Source organism: Crinia signifera, chromosome 2, assembly GCF_055691185.1.
Source record: "Crinia signifera chromosome 2, ASM5569118v1, whole genome shotgun sequence".
Taxonomy (NCBI): domain Eukaryota; kingdom Metazoa; phylum Chordata; class Amphibia; order Anura; family Myobatrachidae; genus Crinia; species Crinia signifera.
The window spans coordinates 225,907,015-225,933,428 of NC_139218.1; the positions used below are offsets into that span (position 1 = coordinate 225,907,015).

Here is a 26,414-nt window from a genome sequence, read left to right on the forward strand (position 1 = left end):
TCCTGCTCATCTGCCATTCCTGGTTTTCAGTTTACCCCCTTTTTTTTTTTAACCATTTCATTCCTGTGAAAATATGGGAAATTGATTTAACAGTAGGAATTATTGGATGTTAAAATGTTGCTAAAGAAAGTGGCATTATAGAAGCCGTTTGCAGAGACATTTATGTAAGGTGATATTTAGAAGCAGTAGCTGCTATGGCATTATTCCACAAGGACTTGCAGAGGCTTGCAGATAACTCAGCCTTTTCTATTAAAGTTCAAAATGCCACAAAAGGTCATTGCCTTGATTGAGATGAAAATGTAATTTAAAAGGCTGCGTGCATAGAATACATACAGCTATGGCCCTATTAAACACTTTTAATAATACTCTTATATTATTATGTCTGCGGGGTTTATTTACTAAGATGAGAGTTCTATTGAAGATGGAATGTTGTCCATAGCAACCAATGAGATTCTACCTATTTATTTTGCACCTTCTATAAGATAATAGAATCTGATCAGTTGCCCATAGCAACATCCCTTCTTTAATAGAACTTCCATCTATTCTGAATGATTGATGAAATAAAAAACAAAGAGTGGCTAATCACAAAGTTTAGAATGTAAAAACAGTATAAAGACTTTGCTGTACAATGTACGTGATAAACGTTATGATTACTAATATAATTGCATACACACATAACAAATAAAGTGAAAGCAAAGCAACTTATTAGACCCCCATTAGACTCCCGGCCATTCCAGGAGGGTAGGCAACCTTGATTTATCGGTACTTATGTAATATCTGGGCTCCAGTTTTTCTTATGAGACCGCGTCCCCTCGCGGGGCTCGCTGCGCTCGCCACACTTCGGGCACGGTGGCTCGCTGCGCTCGCCACACTATATAAAATCAACTCCATGCGTAGTTGGATAGTAGGGGTATGAGAAAATGGGGTGCATTTAACATGGGAGCCCAGATAATACATAAGTACCGATTTATCTTAACTATGTGGGAAACTCAAAATACAGATGTAAGGGCACATTTTCCATCTATATTTGGGGCTGCAAAATAACTTTCGACTCTAACAGAAGCCCAAGCGTTATGCTGTACATTATATCTCCATGTATTGCAGCACTGAAATGATTTAATAGTTGTTCCTGGCCTCACTTGGCACACTGTGTGCTTCCTTGCTGCAGCATCAGCTAACACCTTGATGGTTATTCAGCGTTGCCCATTATTTAATGTCCTGCAGCCTGGCACAAAACATTTCTATCTGCAAATTCATCAATATCACGAAGACATTGCTTGCAAAACAAACTGTTCCCAAAATACAAGATGTTCTGTAAAGGAATTTCAAAAGCAATTTAGTTTTTATTTCCAGATCATTAGAATAGCATTTCCAGGTAGAGATTGCTCCATGGGATTTAACGAGATTACTATAAAGGGCGCCATTTGTGAGTACATATACTGTAGCTGGAAGTTACACCGAGACAAAACCATGTTGAGTTGTAGAGGAGGTTACACTTCAAATGTATGATCAGATTTCATGTTGAGATTGTGGCACACGGTTGCTAAATCGACACTATGAAGGTCAGCATACATAAGGTCCACCACTAAAGAGGAATAGGTGGACATGGTCAAAAGGGTCAGAAGGTCACCACAAGCATTATGCTGCCCATACACTTGAGCGATCGGATTAGATGCGACATCACAGTGCGATGTCCATCTAACCCGATCGCATCTTGTGGTGCTAAAGTGCCCCCTTTGCAGAACCCGATGTCGCATGCCATCTTAAGATGGCACATCGGGTGCTGGAAGAGCGTGGGCAGAGGGTGGCGTTATGTAGCGCAAGAAGTGCTCACGGGCGGTGGGGGTCACTGGGCTGCCCAGTGTTTTAAACACTTCTGCCGCCACCGCTGACTAACCCCTGCTACCCACTCGCGCTACTTCTCCGGTCCCCTCTCCCCATCCCCACGCGTTCCCCCCACCCCCCCACCTGTGGATTGCATTTGAGCATCGTATGTGATTAAAAACCGCATGCGATTGCTCCTGCAATTCGATAAATACCTTGATAGATAGATCTTGAGACCCAACATTCGACCGGCGAGCCCGCGCATCGCGTCGAATGTCCCCTTAAAAATGCATACAATCATTTGATTCATCAGCCAGATGTGGTCGAAATCTAATGATTGCATGCAATATCTCACAAGTGTATGGGCAGCATTAGGTTGACCGTGGGAAGGTACAGAGTCAAAAGGTAGATGTAAGTTTTTCACTCTTTTTTTTTGAGCCATCATGTATTGACAGGCAGTATCTCATACCCTACCATCCACTAGGGTGTAGAGAGAGAATATATTAGTGTGTCTGAGCCATGACTGATACGGTGTCCATGTCAATTTCAGTCGAAACACAGGACAAAAAAAAAGTTTGCAGCCGTGCACACAGGGGGGGGGGGGGAAAATCAATCAGTATTGAATGACTGTCCCTCTGCTTGCAGCGCTGAGTGAACAAGGACTCACTCGTCGCTGCAAAGGCCGTGGGGAGAAAGAGGCCAATGATGACATCAGCAGCCCTTCCTCCTGACGGATGGGGAACGTCTGCATTTTCTAGGGAACACCCAGAAAATGCTGGTGGCACAAACACTCTGAGAGCAGTGAGCGAAGGCTAGCCTTTAATGGCTGCCTTTGGGCGGATGGCTTGTGCATACTCACAATGTACCGCGCAAATGGGCAACCGTTCGAGTATCAGATGGGCTGCGAAGTCACAGCTAGTACGAATCGGCCCTATAGTAATTTAGTTGCTGCTGGCTTTCAAGTCTTTCTATTAAGTTTTCTGGTATAGAGCACTTGTTGGTGAAGTACAAACTCAGTTAATTAACTGGATTATTTTTATAATGGAATATCTCACTATACAGTATATCCAATTCAAAGCACAGCAGTATTTACTCAGGTGTACAAATGCTTACACACCCAATGTAAGCAACTGGACATTGTGTTTTGTTTTAGAAATACATTTATACACTATTCTTACCATTATAATTTTTTGGGCGTGTTATATATATACGTACAAGAGAAAATATTGCATTTACAGTGTTATCAATACACAGTCATATCCATTGTTTCCTACAGTAGTCCAAATGGAAGTCATAAGATATCTTAGTAGACAGCCAAACACAAATAATGTAGTCCGTCATGTGGAATCCAGTTTATTTCTGCACTGATACTGGTATTCAAGACGCCACCTTCTGTATGGGTGTTCTCATATAAAGGAGTGACAACAATGTATTCCACTCCAAACTGGAAAACATTGTGTACCCCACATACAGGTTTCTTTATCTTGCCAGTATGTCACCATGTGAAGGAATAAATGAGATAGGTCAGCATAAATAGATGAATTCTCATAAGATTGATCACACAGCTAACAACATTTTTTCATACATATGCAGTATAAGTATATTTACTAACCAGCAATCAATGAACAGCCAACTCAAGAAGAGGGCCAATGTTTGCAAGAAAAGGTCCAATGTTATTATCAGTTAGCTGTATTTATAATATATGCAGGGTGTGCAGAGTACATGGAACCCTGCACCCATTTTCTACAATACCCATAACGTTATCTCTGCCGCCCCTTTTTGGCAGCACTGCAAAAGTCAATGGGAAAATAACGCAGTTGCCAATTATACAATGATTAGTGCGTGTACAGTAAAGAAATCATCTGGAAAAAGTCTAATCACTTGCGCTGCTATCTAGAGAATATCACTGATTGTTGGTAACCTTTTTATTATATTTTATTACTTTCTGTTATGCCAGGTATGTCTGTAATACATACAGTATGCTTTCTATACTTTAATATCCAAAGATATATATTTTTCTAATTCTGTCAGAAGATTTGTGCTTAAAGGTTTGCGGCATGTAGATGGGGTGATTGTAGCCCTAGAATTTAAGTATGGATTGCTCCCTGTGTAGGCACCCCAGCGATGGACCGCGCATCGCCATTGCCAGGCTAGATTTTATACTGCATCTCCTGTGTTCTCTCACCAGAGAACACTGGCCGTGCCAGATCGCTCAGCACACATCGCTGGTTCTTCATTGCTGTGTGCTAAGTGAACTATGCTGAATTAGATCGCTCAGCACAAAGGCACAATCGCTCCATGTGCATGGAGCATTAGATTTGTGCTGAAAATGTTCCTTTGAGTGACATGGAATTGCTTGCAAGCATCTGAAAGCGTGATCATAGCTGACTGAGCCCCTTATCACTGCAAAGCTGAGTGAAGAAATCAGAAATCAGTCAGAGTAGACAATTCATTTAGAAAAACGTATGTGTTCCTTCTGCCATCAGTAGACTGGTGTCATATACAGTATGTTGAAATAGATTGAAGGAGAACACTGAAAACTTTGTGAGATTAGATGGCAACCTGCTGATCTCATTTCTACAGCCTAACGTTCCAAGCATGACATGCTGGTAATGATGAGTGGGGTCTGGTTGCTTTAGTTTTCACGGATAACTTTGCTACTAGAATATGTTTTCCATTACAGTACAGGTATATCTCATATATATATATATATATATATATATATATATATATATATATATATATATATATGCATTTCCAGTGTATGTACAAATAGAGTTCATAGCAAATCATGTTGTGAAGCCCGTGGCCCTTCCATTTCCTCAGTGAATGATCCAGGATACTTTTATCCAGGAGACACACACACTCCAGGAGAGCCGGCAAGTCATGGCTATTTCATTTTTTTTTAGCCATGAGAAAGAAACACATTATCATATTTGACAGTGTATGTTGTGTACTATATCGCTATCTTGTTACGTGATTGAGGGGAAGATTTATTAAGCTTGGTAAAGTGATAATGTGGATGGTACTTTATCACTGGCCAATCCGCTCTTAACTTTGAAGTTGCAGGCTTGGTTTGAAAAATGATAAGTAGGAGCTGATTGGCCGGTGATAAAGACCAGACACTTTATCACTTCACGAGCTTAATAAATCTACCCCTGAGTTTGGTATGTGCTCTCTCTCTTTCTTGCTCTCTCTCGTGAGTTACAATATGCTGTTCCATAACATCTATTTATATGGAGCACCCGCCTTTTTCTTAATATAATTGCATTTGGAATATCCGGGTGATTGTCAGGGAATTATATACATTTACAGCATATTTACCTACTTTGTTGCCCCCTCATATGAGTGGTGGCAGCATACGGAGTTGATGGAAAGGTGGGCTGCCAGGGGGCAAGGCATCATGATCCTGCCATTGTGACTCTGCCCCCCACTATACAGTGTAGAAAAAACACGCACTGTATATCGGGGGTATATCGATGATGCAATTCAGTGTGAATAATTTCTTTGGGTCCCTCTTGGGGGGCTGAGAGTGCCACCTTATTTTCGGGAGCCTCCAAGCCATTCCTGGAGTAGCACGGTATCATGTCGAAGATTTTTTTACTATGAATGCTTTTCTTAGCAACATTATAGAGATTAGTTAGGACATAAATAGCACAGCATAAAATATTTTAAGTTTTCTTTTAGATTACATCTTTTAGATGACATCGACAGTATGTACAATGAAAGATAGTATTTTATTTATATTTCAGATGGAGGAGCTTACTGTAATTCAGCTTCAGTTGTCTTTTTGCAAAAAAAGAAAAAAAAACTGCATTGACATACTTACTATTGGAAGTCCTTCCTGCCAGTCATGCGCAGTAAGGCAGTCGCATTGGAGGTGTTTCTTCCCCTGGGACTGCCACACCAGGCTGCTATTAGCAAATAGCTGTGTTTCTGTAAAAAGCCAGATTGTCAGCCCTAGCCGGTTTCTGTGGGCTGAAGCCAATGCAGTCCATAGAAAACAGTGTTTGCACATGTGCAGTCAACTCATTGCTTGTGCACATACTTATGTCCCTGCTCCCGCCATCTTCACTGTGCAAGTGCCAGGACCCAGATAACATCAGGGGCCTCCCTATTATCTCCTCCTCCAGATCATGCAGCACAGTCAGTAGAGCCTCCCTCCTCCAAAATGGTAGGAGCCACCACTGGTACATTTATTAGCTCTTATAGTCATTTTATTGCATCGAAAAGAACAAGCAATTAAATAAAGCTACAGTATATATACAGTAGTACCACACAAGGAATAATGGAATGGCCAATGACAGTTGGTTTATATTTGGACATAATTAGTAGCACCTACTGTATCTGGAAAATATTTGGGCTGCATTAGTAGATCCTTACATTGAACATGGACGATGGAAGATACTCCTACTAAGATGGGAGTTCTATTGAATTTGGGATGTTGCTATGGACAACCAATCAGATTCTATCTATTAGAAGGTGCTAAATAAATAAGAAGTGGAATCTAATTGGTTGCTATGAGTAATGTCCCATCTTAAATAGAAATGCTATCTTAGTAAATTTACTCCAAAGAGTTACATTGGAGTCCCCACTGCAAAATACATATGTATATTTGCTGCAAAGTAATAACTGGGTGCTATAGACTTAAATATGCTTATCTAGTTCTAGGAATGGCATTTTAAAGAAATTATTTATAATGGACATTTATTAATATAGTGGTTACCAAGTATTTTCAAATACATTATATAAAAAATGATTTTGCTTTACAAGCTTTTGACATACCGTAAGTTACTGTATCTTGTCTAATTTCCTGTTTGACCATATAATGTATTGGTTGTATATTGCAATTCACAATTTGTTGTGCATCTACAGGTATTTAAAGAATATGAGGAACCCTTCACAGAAATCATGAACTGACACCCAGAATCAGAAAGATTTTCAGTTTTCGTAACACTGAAAAAAGGTAATTTTTGATTTACTACCTTAGCCCTCAGAGAGAAATTCCTTTATCAGATGTTATATCATCCCTCCCAACATTTAATGGTCTCTGTCAGTTGTCTTTTTGCAAAAAAAGAAAAAAAACCTGCATTGACATACTTACTATTGGAAGTCCTTCCTGCCAGTCATGCGCAGTAAGGCAGTCCCATTGGAGGTGTTTCTTCCCCTGGGACTGCCACACCAGGCTGCTATTAGCAGATACAGATGGAGCGGGTCTCTTCTTTGCAGGGGATGGCGATGGCGATGCCAGCCGCCATCCCCCGCCACCCGCCATCTGTATATGCGAAAGGGGATGCGTGCGCACGTAACAAGATGCGTGCGCGCGTAACCTTCCGACGGCTTCCCCCGGGTCCCCGCCGGCTTGTCGGCGGTCACCCGGGGTCCCCACCGCCTCCCCCTAACCCTGTCCGTCGCCTCGCCGCCCGGAAACTGAGACGCGCGTGCGCATGAGACGCACAAGCGTCTCAGTCAGATGGACGCCGGGCTGCTGGCGGATCGTTAGCGGTGACGTTCTGGCAATTCGCCAGCAAGAGGGAGCCCGGCTCCATCTGTAGCTGTGTTTCTGTAAAAAGCTCGATTGTCTGCCCTAGCCGGTTTCTGTGGGCTGAAGCCAATGCAGTCCATAGAAAACAGTGTTTGCACATGTGCAGTCAAGCCATTGCTTTTGCACATACTTATGTCCCTGCTCCTGCCATCTTCACTGTGCAAGTGCCAGGACCCATATAGCAGCAGGGGCCAAGGCAGGAGGCACATTAATGTGTAATGTGCCTCCTGCCTTGGTTCCTGCATGCAGACTCAAAAGAGAGGCCATTGTCATTAATGAGGAGGAGGAAAAAGAAGAAGGGGTGGATAAAGCACAAGATTGGAGCACCAGTTCGACCTCCGAAAGGAGACATCAGGACCTTAAAGGAACTCCTGAGCTAAGTATTCCTCTCATTTTTCTCACTTTTTTTGACCCAGACAAAGCGCCACACACTATACCTACCCATCTCCTTGACTCTGTTTTTGTCTGTTCAGGGATCCTACCCACAGTATAGTGAGGCAGCTGTCTGTAAGTGAAGCGCCCAAGTGATCCCCACCAAACAAAATTGTTTTATACTCATCAAATACCTGCAGCATCACTCATTCACTAGTGCAGAGGGCCTCAAACTATTTTGCTCTGGGACCCCAGCAGACAATAAAAATAATGACAGGACCCCAGCAAGTTAATGCAGAAGGTCATCACATCACATGTGTGGTCAGCAGTTGGTACATACATGGCAGCATTGTGGAGGAACAAAATGATGGGAGGAGTCTAAAATAACAGACAATTAAACAGACTTTTCAGACTCCTTGAATCACTGACTGAGATGAGAAAGCCTAATAGTCACAACATGGAGTCGCGACCCCATACTGAGAAGGTCGGGACCCACTTTGGGGTCAGGACCCACAGTTTGAGAACCGCTGCACTAGTGAATGACTTAAACTTAAAATAACTTAAACTATTCAGAGCACTGGGCACTGCCTATGACATAGGTATCAGACTTAGAGCCAGATGCACTAAGCTTCAAAAAGGGATAATATGGAGACTGATAAACAGCTAGCCAATCAGCTCCTAGCTGCCATGGTACAGACTGTATTTGAAAAAATGACAGGTAGGAGCTGATTGGCTGCTTGTTTATCACTCTCCTTTTGATCGAAGCTTGATACATCTGGACCATAGTGAGGATTCTCTATTGCAGTGGTTCCCAAATTTTCTTGAATCACGGTGCCATAGAGTATTAGCATTTTTTATATGAAACTCCTAGTCCAAAAGTTTATTTTGCTTTCACTTTGACAATAACTAATTTGTTTTGGTCCTGGACCAAAAACCCAAGTACCCCTTGCAAGTGTCTTGCAGCACCCTAGGGGGTCTAGGTACACAGTTTGGGACCACTGCTCTATTGTATAGATATCCCTTGAATGATCAGGTATTCTGTTTTGTGTGCCTCAGACATGCAAAGTTGAATCCCTGATAAGCAGCCAAAGGACACCCGTTTTGTGGGCAGATAACACATGTTCTGGGCACTTTTATCAGATCCCATGGATTATTGTCCAATAACAGGGCATTTATAGTACAGTACAAACGGGCTAAAAACAGTATCTGTACTGTAAAGATCATTAAAGTGTTCTATATATACTGCAAAATAAAATTTCCCAACTGCCCAATTTAGACAATGCCAACAATGAAGGCTTTGTCCTGCCCTCAGACACCTTTTTCCCCCATGAATCAGAAACTTGGGAGGTTTCATATTTCGAATTGTTCATATTATCCACTTACTGCATATAATCCAACTTTAATTTAAGGCTTAATGGACCTTTCAGAAGTATTTTGTAAACCTGCAAAATAGCTAATTATTTTACTGAGAATAATTATGCTGCAATGCGGGCCCTCCGCTGCTAATGCCCCCGCCGTGATCCCCGTGCCGTCATTCACACCGTCCCGGACGCCGGTCTCCTGCCCAGGCCAGTGCATGCGCAGTAACTACATACAGATGGAGCCGGCCTCATTCAATGCCGGCGCCCACCAGATCCTCTCCTCTGATGAGCGACTGCAATATGGACTGGGACGTGCGTGGGTGGGGGGGGGGGGGTGTGGGGCGGCAAGGGGGACTGGTGGTGCCGGCGGGGGAGGCGGAGTCGATCCAGGGCAAGCTCCGTTGGCATGGGGCGCGCAAGCGTCTTGGGTGCACGTGCCCCTTGCAGGATCCGGCCACTGGTGGGGGCTGGCGATACTTTCGCCAGCCCCTGCAAAGACTAGGCCAGCTCCATCTGTATATACTGCGCATGCGCTGGCCCAAGAATCCATGGACTGCCTTTGTAGCAGCCGCCGGAGGCTTAATCAGGTTCCCGGGTCTGGCCCATGCGCAGTATCGTTTGTGGTACTGTGCATGAGCAGAACCCGATTTGGGGGCTGCAGCGCATTTGCGCACAGAGAGGCATCCCAGAGGGAGGGAATACCTCTGAATGGGACTGCCTTGAGTGACTGGCAGGTCAGACTTCCAATAAGAAGTCACTGCCAGTCACATTGAAGCCATAGCAGTCTCACAGACTGCATCTGGCTTCACTTTAGGCAGAGACAGTGGCAGCCCTGGAGTCCTGCAGCCCATAGGTAAAAACCGCCACTGTATGTTAGCATTAGTAAAGACACTGTTTTTTGAATCACAAATTAACAATTAAAATACTCAAGGAGCACCAAACTTCCATTAGAAAGTGAATTAATGAGAGCACACAATTCATTGACTTTGCGCACATCACCTATTAGTATAACAATACACTATGACACCGATGATTAACTTGTAAACAGTAATGATTGTTTTTCTCCTTTTTTTGACGTGTGAGAAATTCTTGCAATCTCAAGGTAGTAGCATTTCACAGTTCCTCTATGTTATAGTTGCTGTAAAGTAGAACATATTGTATATACAGCTGTTTCACTCTCCCTGCTGGCAGTTCCCTCTACTGCTCATTACAGCCATGAAGACAATGGTGAGTGATTTCACTGTAACAAGAAATAAAATCACTCTAATTAAGTAATCAGCTGCTTGGAAGGAAGCTGGACCATTATCCAAAGGCTACTGTCAGTGGAAATGCCTGAGGTACATGGAGCTTGTTCATATATTATAGAGGCTGCCTCTAAACGCCATTCTTCCCAATTCATGGAAAGAATTATTAAGGAGATTAAAAAAGGGACATTAAATCCATGCGCAGTGTTGTTATTAGTTGGACTATAATGATTAGATATAGCTGGATTCTGTTAAATAACATTGGGATGGTGTAAACATTCTTTTTATTGATTTAGTATTGGCGTAATATATATTAAGCCCTATGGATCAATATTACACAAATTACTATTTATATGTAGTTTTACACCAAAGGGTTTCTAAGAATAGTTCCAATGCTTTCTCCGAGTAATGTGGCAGTGCAGTGGGAGCGAGAGTACCGGTCACCTTCACTGCGCTGTTCTAACCGTTTATTTGGACAAACAGTGTGCATGAAAATGTAGTCTAGTTATTAACTAGGAACTAGTGGTGGAAGCATGAGGCATACAATTAATGAATAAACTGTGTTTCCTAGAATATATAATGGTTCAGCACAGAAGGCAGCCATAATTACACACACATTTTTTATTACCAGTTACTTGCATATACTTGACTCTGGAGCATGTACTGTACAAGACTACATCAGCACTAATATGACTGCAGCCAGGGCCGGCTCTACCATTAGGCAGCATTAGGCAGCTGCCTAGGGCACCAAGATCTGGGGGGGCGCCACCAAGTCTGCCTATCAACTAATCATTGCTGTCTATGAGGAATGTGCAACTTCTAAGACCTCGCCACCATACTTTTCCTTGAGGCATACTTCCCTACTTTACTGCCGCCCTACACCCTGTACTCTGTACCTCCATCGGCCAAACGCGCTGCCTTGGTGTCATCATTGACTCCTCCCTCTCTTTCACCCCCCACATTCGTGCTCTCTCACAGTCTTGCCGCTTTCACCTACACAACATCTCATGCATCAGACCATGCGACCAAAAATTCTCATTCACTCTCTTGTCATCTCCCGCCTTGACTACTGCAACATCCTTCTCTCTGGGCTACCTCTCACCCGCCTCGCACCTCTCCAATCCATTCTTAACGCTGCTGCTAGGCTCATCTTCCTCTCCCGCCGATCTACCTCCGCCTCCCCCCTCTGTCTATCTCTTCACTAGCTCCCCATTCCTTTTTTCGAGTTCTCTTTAAACTCCTCACCACCACCTACAAGGCTCTCTCCTCCTCCACTGCTCCTTACCTATCTTCACTGATCTCTATCCACACTCCCTCCCGTCCTCTTCGCTTCATCGCTGATCGCCGACTGACCTCTCACCTAATCACCTCCTCCCACTCCCATGTCCAAGACTTCTTTCGTGCTGCCCCCCTGCACTGGAACAACCTCCCGCCACCCATCAGGCTTTCTGATTCCCTTACCTCCTTCAAGCGCTCCCTCAAAACCCACTTTTTTCGACTAGCCTATCCCACCTCCTAACCTCTTTTGATCCTCCTATCCTGCCTCCGTTCCCATCCGTTCCTACTGATCCTATTGTTTTTCGTTCGTCCACCCACCTCCTTTTAGTATGTTAACTCTTATGAGTAGGGCCCTCCTTCCTCACGTACTCACCCTACCTCTTTACCTCACCCTGTGCTCCTGACCTGTTCTTCCCTTCCTCTACTTCATCTTCAGTCTGCTCGACAATTTCTACACCTACTTCTGAACTGATGCTGATTTTAGTTCATCCAGCTATACCCCTATATATGCTGTATTTTATCAACACACCCTGTACGTTACCTACGTAATTTGTTTTTTGTTTGCTATGTACGGTGCTGCAGACACTTTGTGGCGCCTTTTAAATAAACCGACTACTACTACTGTTGTGGGTGTCAAAGGGAGGCCTCCAGGGAAAGCAGGGGACTTTGGGGGGTGGGGGGGGGGTGGGGGGCAGTAAGTTAAAGTTTTTCCTAGGGTACTGAGAAGCCTTACATCTGCCCTGACTGCAGCTTTATCATGGTGGAAGAATACCTGACCAGAGATCCCCTTCATACATAGGTGCTTAGCAAGGGGGTCGTCCCATCTGCAAAAGTAACCTTCCCCCGGCATAAATCTTAGTAAATACAGGATATCACATACAGGGTGCATTGCATCATATCACTTTACTATTAGTGAATTATAACTGTTATTGCTTTTTTATTGCTAATCAGTCACAAAATGCTTCTTGTTTAGCAGTACTTTATTATATTTTGTTAAATAAGTTTTATTGCAAAGCATCATATAGAACGCATACTGTACAAAAAATGAAAGTACATAGACATCCAAAAGCTGTATACTGTTGTATACAGAGCCGTCAAGATATAGCTCAACACAATAAACTGACAATATAAATGTGATGCAGTTTTAACATATATTAAAGAAATTAAGAACCTAGGCAGGAAGAAAGGAGAAAGCAGGAAAAGAAAGAGAGTGAAAGAAAAAGAGGGGGAAAGAAGGACCACCAACATTGAAGATCCAGACATTGGCAAAACTCACTACCATAAACTCCAAAACTAGTGTCAGAATCCTTAATGGAGAAGCAGTGGAATAAGCAAACCCCGTATATTCTCAAATTTACCCAAGATGTCATGTAAAATGTGAGTGATTCTCTCCATAGAAGAAATAAATCAAATTTTGGTCAAGACCAGATGCATGCGAGAAGGGGAAAGATTGCTTCCAACATAATGCCACAGCACCCCTAGCCACATGTAAAACATGGAGAGACAGTTTTTTTTTTTTATTGGGGCACTGAATCCTGCTATCGGGAGCCCAAGTAGAGCTGTGCATGGACTGAGGACTATACTCAGAAGAAATTTAATTTGAATAAGGACGTATCATGGGGCAGTTCCACCAACATGAATGAAGTCCCACACTAACACAAATGTGAGGATGTCAGGTAGATTTTATGGAGCCCAGAGGGTACCATATAACATCTCATGTCAATTTTATATGAGTTTTCTTTAAAAACAGAGGAAATAGCTGACTGAGCATCACAAGACCCAGACCTGAGGTACAGTAGTTTTAAATGCAATACAGAAGATTAATACAGTTTGGAGGAGGTCAACATAACAGGCTGCCTCGTCCATCTTTTCAGTTTAGATTTTATAATGCTAAATAGTCAGTACACTCTTGTTTCCTCTGTGATCATAAATACAATATCATTTTGAATCAACTGTAGGTTTCCATATATTGTATATTGCCCAAGGCATAATGCAAATAACACCACCAATTCCCTTCAAAATAAAAGACCAGAATAATGCTTTCAGGTCAAGAGCAACTAAGTCTGGCCGCTCAGTGCAAATCTTCAATGTAGTGCTCAAGCATAACACAGCCCATATCACTATTTTAAAACTTTGATATATAGAAACATAGAAACATAGAATTTGACGGCAGATAAGAACCATTTGGCCCATCTAGTCTGCCCCTTTTTTATCCTTCATTTAATCTCAGCCCTTTTTAAACCTTATTTCTTTGTAAGGATATTCATATACCTATCCCAAGCATGTTTAAATTGTTCTACTGTCTTAGCCTCTACCACCTCTGATGGGAGGCTATTCCACTTATCCACTACCCGTTCTGTGAAGTAATTTTTTCTAACATTTCCCCAGAATTTACCTCCCTCCAGTTTCAGTGCACATCCTCATATATATTTTATATTGCTTAGAAAAACCATAAAGTATGGTTATTAATCCAAAATATGTTATTGCCCTATTACATATATATATATATATACAGTATATATATATACTGTATATACACACACACATCCTGACAACAGTTTTGCTTGATAAAACTGAAACGTTTATTACCCGATATCTGAGAAATCTGAGTGTTAGATAGATAGATAGAGAGATAGATAGATATACAGACAGATAGAATTTTGGCAAAAACCAAGATTGTTTTATAGATTGACTCAAATCATAAATTTGCCATTTTTCACTCACTCTACGGCCTGAAAAACTGAAAAGGCTTCTCATGAGTTCAGGTGTCTGCTAAAAGGTTATTTTTAAATTGATATTGTCATTACAATGGCATTGCCTGTTTGCGCATGTACTGTACTATAGGTATATGCCAATGGATTGAATCATCACAAAATCTCTTAAACCGCAAAGCCTACAACCTTGAAACATGGCAGGTAGATAGGTGACACTATCATCCTTCAGCATGCGATTCCTGTACAGGTGTGAGCACAGCACCGATGCTCAGTGGGGATAATAATCATCAATGACAGTGTTCCATGTTCTCTTCACATGTACATTTCTCAACATACTGTAGGTGTGAAAATTGTAAAAAAAAAAAATTTTTATTCATCTTAATGTTTTTCAAATTTATATAACAAATGTGAGCAACACTGGTTTTTTAGCGGATATTTGGAACATCTCTCACAGAGATGTTGCCAGTTAACCAAAATCGAATAGTAGTATGGAGTGCAGATTGGTGAGATGCCGGTTCATGGTCACATCCTGTAGACACCTGCATCCACCTTATCAAGCCCACACGCAGTAAATTTTTATTGGTTGCTCGGATCGGTCAGAAACGCCCATATCATTTAAATTTTTTTACCTTGTGTGGGCTCCTTAACTCTGTTCACATGTTACATTTGCCCCACTTGCAGTGCAGCATGGTTTTGTCCAGATGAGCAGTCACTGGGGAAATCAATGTCTTGGCGGTCATGCTGGTCCTGATGTTCCCAATGTTCCGATATTTTACCAATGATGAAAAAAATATTTATTTTTATAAAATCATTTTGGAAATGTTTAAAATAGATGATCTTATTCAATCATTAAAAACAACCCAACATTTCTGAGTGTTTAAAAAAAAATTGCCAATTAAGCAGTTAAGGATAACAAAGCAATTAGGAAACAGCAAACATTGTGGTTAAAATAAGCTATATTGCTAGTATAAACTAATAAACTAAAGAGTAACTAATTTCTCCAGTGTAAAGATACTTGTATTTGCCTATGTTATTAACTCTCTCTCTCCCTGTAGATTAGCGCAGAGTAATGGAAATGTGCTGCTATTTTGCACCAGTTAGATGTAAGTGAAACATTGATTTTCATAAATGAAATACAGAGCAATCAATGCGGTTGCAGACGTCTTTCTGTGAAAATACGGGAAGCTGTTTTTGTTTTTGTGTCAGTCTCTGCCTAATGACATGTTACTATGGACCTTATTCTGGTCCACACGCAAAGCTGTTTGCATTTGGTTTAAACGCTGCCCGCGCAAACGCCCCCCCCCCCTCATGCGCCGAGTTCCCCCGCATGCGTGCGAATGGATGTATAGCAAAAACATCCATTTGCAGCTTGTGTGCATGGAGGAAATCATTTGATGGTCACCAACCATCGAATGATTTCGACAGCGCTCACAGATGTAAGACCTCTCTGGTGTCTTACATCTGCGAACGCCATGTACAGGAAGCGGGTGGCAGCTGACATCCGCTGACGTCAGCTGCATGCCAAGCCCCCTCCCGCGCGCACCCGCGTCACGGGTGCATTTACATGGGAACACCCAGCGTTTTCATGCGGACGCCCATAAAACGCTGGCCACTCCCATGGGTGCAGCCCATCACCGCTGCTCGACGCCCCCCCTCCCACACTGCTAGGTGCGAACAGGACGGGGAACAAGCAGGTCGCCGTGACCACTTCCTGCCAGTGGCTGGACATGTGCATAAATGCGCATGCACAGTCGCTGAACATCGCTCCCCATGCAAACGTGTGTATATCTACACATAATTTGCATTCAAATATACACGTTGTACTGTCTGACATAGATAAGTGCTTTTGTCTGGTGATAGAAAAAAAAATTGGTAAATTAATATTTAAGTAAGTTGCTTGTTTTTGTAAAGATTTGTTAATTTGTATTCAGAACAAATTAGCACACTATGGGGGGGGGGGGGTGTTTCCGACTTTAAATAAAGTTGGTTCTGACTGCCTTCAATGCTTCAATGCTGTCGTAACTGCAGCATTGAATAGGCGAGTGCTGCTATTCCCGCCGGCGGTAATAGCGGCACAGATTAACTAGTTCCCTATTCATTGTATGTTTCTGTCATTTGACCTGATATATATGTATTGCAAAGAACATTTAATAAAGAAAGACATTAGTTAAGGTCTGGTAAAGGTGAACACAATAAAAACATTGTTTTCAATCATATAAGTTTATTAAGAGATCCACAAAGGTACAAATAAAACATGAGTGCATTCCGGAGAACAGCAGTATGGTTCAAAATAAAGACAGAGACTGACTCATCGCACACAAAAACAAAGGTGTTAGATTTTAGGAAGGCTGATTTTGTAGAGATGGGAAACTCTGTAAGGGATTCTTTGGCAGAGTGGAGGAACTTGGAAGGAGTGCAGGATAAGTGGGAAAAATTAAAAAGTGCAATTCTAAAAGCAACAGAACTTTGTGTCAAAAGAGTTAGGAAAAACACACGAAAAAGGAAGCCATTGTGGTTTGCAAAAGAAGTAGCAAGTATTGTGAAAGCAAAAAAGTTGGCCTTTAAGAAATTTAAGAAGACGCAGAAGAATGAGGACAAAGAGGTGTATCTTGTTAGACAAAAGGAGGCTAAGAAGGTAATCAGATGTGCAAAAGCACAGGCTGAAGAGAAAATGGCCCAATCAGTGGGTAAAGGGGGGAAAACTTTTTTTTAGGTATATAAGTGAAAGGAGAAAAACAAAAAGTGGAATAATACGACTAAAGACAGAGAGTGGAAGTTTTCTTGAGGGGGACAATGTAATAGCAGATAATATTAATAATTATTTCTGCTCAGTATTCACTGCTGAAAGAGAGGGGAAGGGGCCACAATTAAGTTGCAAGTATAGTCAGAAAACTGAGGGAGAAACAAGTACATTTACAGAGGAGAAAGTCCTCACAGAACTCTCAAAACTGAAAGTGGATAAATCAATGGGGCCAGATGGGATACATCCAAGGATACTAAAAGAGCTCAAAGGGGAGCTGGTAAAACCAATAACAGAATTATTCAACCAGTCACTAGCTACTGGAGTAATCCCAGAGGACTGGAAAACAGCGAATGTAGTCCCACTGCACAAAAGTGGAAGCAAAGAAGAGGTAAGCAACTATCGACCAGTGAGCCTTACATCAGTAGTAGGGAAATTGATGGAAACACTCTTAAAAGAAAGAGTTGTAGAATATCTCAAAACCAGCAATTTACAGGATCCAAAACAGCATGGGTTTACTGGGGGAAGATCATGTCAAACAAATCTTATTGACTTTTTTGACTGGGTGACTAAAGTAATAGATCAAGGTGGGGCTGTAGATGTAGCTTATCTAGACTTTAGTAAGGCTTTTGACACTGTCCCACATCGCAGACTGTTAAATAAACTTAAAAGCTTGGGGTTGGATTCTAAGATAGTTGAATGGATAAGAGCATGGTTGCAGGACAGAAAACAGAGAGTTGTAGTAAACGGAGTACAGTCAAAGGAGGGAAAGGTTACAAGTGGAGTACCCCAGGGATCTGTACTTGGACCAGTGCTTTTTAATATCTTTATTGGTGATATTGCAAATGGAATTGAGGGTAAAATGTGCCTTTTTGCAGATGACACAAAGGTATGCAACAGGGTAGACACACCAGGAGGGGTAAAACAAATGATTGATGATCTAGGTAGATTAGAGGAATGGTCAAGAGCATGGCAACTACAGTTTAATGCCAAAAAATGCAAAATCATGCACTTGGGTTGCAAAAATCCAAAGACTAAATATAGTATAAATGGCACTATAATGGAAACTACTGAGGAAGAGAGGGATCTACTGTAGGTGTGACTATTTCAGGGGACTTAAAGGCAGGTAGGCAATGTAACAAAGCAATGAAGAAGGCAAGTCAGATGCTTGGTTGCATAGGGAGAGGTATCAGCAGTAGAAAGAAAGAAGTAATAATGCCACTGTATAGGTCATTGGTATGACCTCATCTAGAGTATTGTGTTCAGTTCTGGAGGCCATATCTCCAGAAGGATATAAATACATTAGAGACTGTACAAAGAAGGGCAACTAAAATGGTGCATGGCCTACATCACAAAACGTACCAGGAAAGACTAAAAGATCTTAATATGTATACTTTAGAGCAGAGAAGGGAAAGGGGGGACATGATAGAAACTTTCAAATATATCAAGGGCTTTAACAAGGTACAGGTGGGAGACATTCTTCACAGGAAGAGGAGCAGCAGAACACGAGGACATGCACTGAAACTAGAGGGAGGAAGATTCAGGGGAAATTTGAGGAAGAATTACTTCACAGAAAGAGTAGTAGATAAGTGGAATAGCCTCCCATCAGAGGTGGTAGAGGCAAATACAGTAGTACAATTTAAACATGCTTGGGATAAGCATATTGATATCCTTACAAAAAAATAAGGATCAAATATGGTTTTGAGGTAACATGTTTAAAAAAGGGGAAGACTAGATGGGCCAAGTGGTTCTTATCTGCCGTCAAATTCTATGTTTCTATGTTTCTATAATAACAGCTGTTCATCACAGCAAGGGGCTAGTTATGTTATGCCCCATAGAGGTTTTTTTTTAATGCACCATGGTGCCCTTATACTCATTGTATCTATAGATTGTAAGCTTGCAGCAGGGACCTCCAACATCTATGGGCAGTATTCAATGCCGATTTTCGGCATGTGCAGCAAATCCTGTTTAGGATTTGCTGCACATTTGCAATGTTCCGGAGGGCTGGAGCATTCGTTGCCAGCCCTCCCTGTCACCCTATTCAACGCAGCAGGGGCTCGCTGCCCCTGACGGCGAATTTTAACCGCCGGGGACGGTTTTCGGAATGTGGGGGGGGGGGGGGGGGGGGGAGAAGGGCTCCCGGGGACACAGGCAGCAGAAGCTGCCCCCCCCGGAGAGCTGGCAGGGGACGCGGTTAGGGAGCCGCTGCACTGCTCCCGCTCGTGCATATGTAATGAGCGGGAGAGTGTGAAGTGAATATTAATGAGCGGCTCCCCGCCCCCTGCTGGCTTATTTGTAAAAAAAATAAAAGATAAATATATATTCATGTGCAGCACGCACATTAATAAAAATAGCATGCCCCTTTACAGAATAAAATTACTGAATTTTTGACACCAAATAAAAAAACAACTTTATTTTAAAAGATAACATTCCAGTTCACCTTAAAAAGATGGAGATTGCTACACGGTGAAGCACAGCGAAATTCATACTGAAAGCAATACGCCATCCTAGCATTGAATACACTCGCGGCGAATCACAGTGAAAAACCCATTGAAAGACAGCAGCGAATTGCGGCGACTAACAGACGGCGAATTGGCTGTCATTCACTGTTCGCCGTCGACAAATAGTGAGCGTTGAATAGGGCAAGTCACTTTTTCAGTAAAAAGATTCGCCTTGGAGCAGGAAAATAGCACACATTCGCCGTAAAACAAGGCGAATCAGCGGCATTTACTACTGCCCTATGTCTGTCTTTTACCAAGTTTGTTCTTCAGTGTTGTCAACATTTATAAAGCGCAACGGAATCTGCTGCGCTATATAAGAAACTGTAAATAAAATTGTGTCATATTGTAGGACTGCTTATACACACTATGAAACACATTACCCCAATTAGCTACAGTTCCCCCAGTTCATATTGTGCCAAATTGCAGCGTCCCAGTTATATTTTATGTAACATTATAGAGCTTTCCATCATACTGCATTACCAAAAGGGATACGGTCGTATTGTTGACTCGACTTAGGTCGACAGTCATTCGGTCAACACTAGTGAGTCATCAGGCAACAAGGTCGACAGGGTTCTAGGTCAACATGGATGAAGGTCGACAGGTGTCTAAGTCGACATGGCTTTAGCTTGACATGGCTTTAGGTTGACATGGGTTAGGTCAACAGGTCACGAGGTCGACATGGTTTTATTCACTGTTTTTTGAGCCGACATGTGCCGACAGGCGGTATTTCATGCCCTGCCATCCACTAGGGCGTGGTGGAAGAATACAATAGTATGCGGAGCGCAGCGAGGCACCATGCCCAAAGCATTGCGAGCAAAGTGAAGTGATGCGAGGGGCTGCAGTTGACTTCAAACTGTGTCCATGTCGACTGTGTCGACATTCGGGTAAAAAAAAAACCCCATGTCGACCTTGCAACCTGTCGACTAAACCCATGTCGACCTAACACATTTGTTGACCTAAACCTATGTCAACCTTGTCCCATGTCGACCTAGATACCTGTCGACCTTCACCCATGTCGATCTAGAACTCTGTCGACCTAGTTGCCTGTTGACCCAATGGTGTCTAATGACTGTCGACCGACAATACGATCCACACCCTACAAAAAGAAGGCCAGATTATACCACATTAAGATGGGTACACATATATACAATCGTATATATATATGTATATCTGCTATGATCTGTTATCAGATACGGGTGGTAGGCTTCTAAATTTTAGTCAGATACAGGTAGTAAGTGTCTAAATTTTAGTCAGCCGGTAGGGTGACTGTGCTCAGATAAGGGTGGTAAGCTTCTAAATTTTAGTCAGCCAGCAGGGTGACTGGTCAGATACGGGTGGTAAGCGTCTAATTTTTAGTCAGCCGGCAGGGTGCCGGCAGGGTGACTATGGTCAGATACGGGTGGTAAGCGTCTAAATTTTAGTCAGCCGGCAGAGTGACTATGGTCAGATACAGGTGGTAAGCATCTAAATTTTAGTCAGCCGGCAGGATGACTTTGGTCAGATATGGGTGGTAAGTGTCTAAATTTTAGTCAGCCGGCAGGGTGACTATGGACAGTCTCGCCTCAGAAGCCAGTCTCTGGTCTAGTAGCTGTGATTCTTGCTCCTCTTTTTTTTTTTTATAGACTGCAATGTTGTAGCCATAGCATGTTTTTCTATGCTCTTAACCCAGCCCATTATGATAATTTTGTTTATATATATCGTTTCAATAGCCCAAATCGAGAGAGTGTGTACGGTGGTACAATCTTTTTCTTGTGACTGTTTGGGCGGGAGTACATTGGGCGTCGCAAGTAAAATTGTACAGGTGTGTACGCGTGTTTCGGCTGGTGTTTCTGGACGGTCGGTCGCGTCGATGGTCGGTCGAACGGTCGCAAGAAAACAGGGATTGTATAGCTGTGTACCCAGCTTTAGGGCTGGTGTGCGCTGCAATGGTGTAATCAGTGGTGATGTACAAAGCACTATTAAATCTTCGAAAACCTATTAAAGTGCAGGTGATTCAGTCTTTGACAATCAAATAGTGGCTTGTACACCAGGGGAAAGGCTGATACTAACACTAGCGTAGTGACATGCCTGAGTACAACAAAAGACGATAAAACAGTCCCAGCAACGCTCCACAATAAATTCAGAACCATCATCGCTCTTTGCATCAAGTCATTAAATAATGTTCCACATTCACAACTGTCTTGAGTGTGACATGGCGGCTCCTGATCTCTTGTACCTGCAAGGCTCATGGTTTGGCAATACTTGCAGCCCTTAATTCAGTGATTGCAACCTCAGAAAGCAGGTATCAGAGTTACATCCAGCAGACCTCGTCTTATACTTACCTACTTTTACTGCCCACTTAACTAGGGATGTATCATTGTCCAAGAGGATGATTTCTAAATTCATCAGTGCTCTGGACATTCCAGGAGAGTACAGAAGCATAATTCTACTGCAGATATGGGAGAGCATACTTGTAGGGAATATCTATTTATGGTGGTTTTTCCTTAAGAGAAAAATTTATCAGTTTTCCTACATCAATTATAGTTGTGTATTACAATGTATGTTTCTTTTTTATTCAAATAATATGATAGAGAGCTTGAGTGGTAAATACTGTAGTTAAATACTTGTTAGTTCACTTTATTGAGTTGTATTGAAGGCCTGGACATCAGATCCTATAAATTACGTAGACGCCTGAAGGCGATTGTTTCTAAGCGACAGTAGATTTAAATGCAATTGTATTAAATTATAAAATTCCCGTTACACACAGGTTAAATAATACAAAAAACAAAATATATATCATAGTTGCTTACCCTCCTGCATTCTGCAGGAGACTCCCTGAATTAGCATTAATCTCCCTCTCTCCCTGATTATTCTACAAATCTCCCTCATTTCAACTAGCCCACATTATACTGTTACATTTTTAGGGAAAGAAGGAACGAGAGATAGATACATTTACATTGAATCATCAGCACCATTTACCAGTACTTTACCAAGTACAGTAACTCTTACTAACTGCTTTGGGGCTCATCTACATTTGTATATAAGTCGTTTAAAAAAAAAAAAAAAAACTCTCAGATGTAGCAGTACACACGCACACTTCTAGGTGCCATGTTCACAATCTCTTTTCACAATCTCTCCATATATAGAACTAGACATGCCCTTTGGGTGGAGCATGACACACCCTTTCAATGGGGAGCTGTGCAAAATTCTATTACCAACTATAATCTCCCTGAAACTAGTTTTCAAAAGTAGGCAAGTATGACATATATAGTGTATACAGTACCCTTCCCATTCACCTCTTGTTATGTACAGTCCTTTACCATGGTGCTTCAATTACAATTTCTGTTATAACACCCCTTTACAGTCCTGGGCATCCAGAGATTCTTGCAGGCTGTGTTGCTATGCTATTAACACCCAAGCTAAGAAACAGTAATTGCTTACTTCTTATTATATACTTAGGTAATTTAAATATGAATAGTGAATTGCAGAAATGGTTCCGATAAGTATACCTAATTATTACTGTGAAGTTCTGTTAATATCACTGCTGACTAGTTTTATGGTATAATATATATTAGCTGATTTAAACGAGGGGAAAGCTCTCACAATGAATGATATTATATGACTTTCATACTCCAGGAGATTCTGTTACTAGCCACTGAGCCTAATAATCTTATATACATCTAAATGCACCGCTGTTTTTCATTTGAATATCAGTTTTGTACAGTAAATTGCTTGAAGGGGTTATGCACCATCTGTTTGTGATGCTGCTTTTGCCGACAGATCTTTACAATCTACTTAGCATATGGTGTTCTAGTGGCAAGATGCAGTCCAGTTGGTAAGTAAGGGCTTGACTTGTCTTCTTTGCCATGATCTGCCTTCTAGTACATTGTGAGACTTCTGCCAGCATAAAAAACAGCAAGTCGCTACTTTTCATATTTGCCAAATAGTAATAGCGGGAGACCCTATGGACAGATAAGGTCTGGGGTATTTATATGTGCACTGTTTGTTCTATCTCTTTGCTGTAGGAGGTTCTGCGGAAGGGAGTGCGCTCCCGAAAGTACTTAACCAACTAATACGGTTTTTATTGCAAGTATACAGTCTCCGAGTGCCTTCTCTCTTTGGATTGATATGGACACTTTTGGGATGGTACCGGAGCAGATGTCAATTTAGAGTGCCGGCATAAGGCGACATATATATATATATATATATATATATGAACGTCTGGGACATGTAAGCACTGTACATGGGTAGCTGTAGAGTTACAGGAACAGACACACTTGTATGGGCATATACCCTGAGAGTGTTCTATAACAAATGACTGTACAGTACTTAATTCACTGATGCCGTCAGTTAGACAGGGCAGCCATCGAGGGACTGCTGGGCACAGAAGTCTCATCAGGCACACCGGGGGTTCAAGAAGGAGGGGGGGGGGGCTCTGGATATTTTATCAGTCCCTGGCTGCATGATTTCTGATGGCAGCCCTGCAGTTAGGAACTGGTCAAATAGTAGCCAACTGTCCGGTCGTCATAAAATTTGTATTTTAGTTATTAAAATTTTCTAATTAATGCTGCTCATACTGTAGTTATACAGACATGTTTAAAGCAATTAGAAATGTAGTTAGATTGGATGTTTTTATCTGGCATTAGGTTCTATGTTTCCATGTTTTATTCATTGTTTTTGACAGTCACAGTTTTTCACCAACGCTTTCCCCAAAATAGCATTAAATATTCTGCTTTCACCAACATCATTTAAATTGTCACCGCAGTGTCTTCATTTTTCATGTGCCAATCATTTCATTTATAGACTTTATATTCTGAACCTAGAATGATGTGCTCAGGAATTTAGAATGCCTCCAGTAAACATTGGGGACAAATTACTTTTTCTTATAGTTCTGCAGTGTTCAGTGAACTTGATTGTCAATATGTGCTGTTAGTATGCTGTGCTTTCTCCCACTGCAATATATTTATATACTAATTTAAGTTCTAAGATAAAACAAACACAATAAAACCCCCGAAAGACACCATACAGTGTATTAAACCTGGTAAATAATATTAAATCCTAAAACTTCTTATATATCTGCATACCACAATGTGAAATTTGAGTGCTCATATAGATATTATTCCATTGTGTACTCCCAAAACCTTTTGTCAGATTCTTTATTTGTTTTGGGCACAGGATGGGACCATGAGCAGGACTTATAAAAACTGCAGACTTGGGGCCCAACTCACACTGGGCCGCAGAAGTGGGGAAATCGCTAATCAGTGATTTCTGTACTTCTGCGCATACGCACACACTACAGCCCGCATGCATGAGCACTGAAACTGCAATCACAGGAGTTAACAGTTTCAATGCTGTCCTGAGGTGGCAACATAGTGTTTTGCGGGGGCAGGGTTCAACATTTTGGGAGCGGTCTGGACAACGCTGGCGCTCAGTGACAACACACACAGCGGGCCTGGAACATGGCCGTCCTGCATCTGGATTCGCAGCCAGTGTCAGTGTAGCGAAGCACTGACACTTGTGCCGGCAAATTTTTGCATATGATTATCATATGTAATCAAAGCTTAATCCAGCCCTAAATCTGTTGGCTGAGGCAATGTATGAAATTCACATCCTTACCATTACGGTACAGAAACATGCATAGGAGACAAAGGAAATAAAGCTGAACAATGTCTGCACAGCTTATTTACGTGCCTCGTGGGAGGCATCCACATAGTACACAATAACAGAAACTATGCCACTTACATTGTCAAGATATGAATTACTTGCTTAGATGCACAGGGGTGACTTTCTAATATAGAGTAGAACCAGCTTTCTTCATAAATAATCACTCACATTATTCAAGTAACTTTACAGATCAATAACATATTAAACTGCACACAAATAGCAAGTAATTGGTACGCCCTTCCCTTAAAATCATGCATACATCAGTTACGCCCCATACACTGTGAACACAAGGACACCCAAACCTTATTGAAACAATGATCTAGCAATGTTTTACCTCTTCATCCAGCACCTCTCAGCAGCTGAAAATTATTTATCTTTATACATTATGATTAGGTGTTTTTTTTAGTTCATCCAGTCTTCAATCACTCCACCCAATAACTCTGTGGACTTTATTTAATAAGTGTACTGGGCGTACACAGTGCAGAGGTTTTCTTTTGCACTGGTGATTGCATATCATGTTTGCATTGCAAATTTTGGCAATGTATGTCATTCTTAAAATAGGAGTCAGGACTCCTATGTGGCAAAGCTGTGGCAGCACCCAGAAAAGGGCATTCCCATAGGTGTGCGCACATTGAGACTTATGGGTGCACAGGCACCCCCTAATGCTGTGCCCACCCTTATGAACACCTCCTACCAGCAATACCTTTTACCAAAGACTTTTGCTTTTTAGAACTGTATTCCACTGAAAGAAGTGCCCATCAATCAATTATGTGTGTTTTGCATTGTTTCTTGTACCAGACCATTGTCACTACATATCATTCAAATATGTTTTTTTACTTTATTTGCATGTATTATTATACTGAGAGCCATTTTATATTGTAGCGAGTATCAATCGATGATGGTAGACACGCCTGATTGGCGCTGTTAGACACACCCAATGGGTGGTGTTATACATGCCCAATATGTGGTGCTAGGCACACCCCTTTGATGGTGCACCCTCTAATAAAATGTGCTGCGCATGCCTATGGGCATTCCCCTTATCAAAGTGGCATGGCTTCACAGGAAGGACACTCCTGCTAGCTTTGTGAGCCGCTGGCCTTGCTCCCAGCCCTTCTTTGTCAGTGAATAGAGGCTGTGTGCACAGGGTCAATTCAGCGAGTGACAGGGGAACTCCCAATTGCTGGACACTGCT

General features: G+C 41.9%; 1 protein-coding gene across 3 annotated transcripts in view; it reads left to right on the forward strand.

Annotated features, from left to right (window-relative positions):
* The window catches only part of SRRM3 (serine/arginine repetitive matrix 3), a 334,253-nt gene that overhangs the window by 118,848 nt on the left and 188,991 nt on the right, over window positions 1-26,414 (forward strand). For all 3 annotated transcript variants that reach the window (XM_083173931.1, XM_083173930.1, XM_083173932.1), the window contains one exon: window positions 6,700-6,790. The gene's annotated coding sequence lies outside the window, so the exon portion shown is untranslated. The remainder of the gene's footprint in view (window positions 1-6,699; window positions 6,791-26,414) is intronic.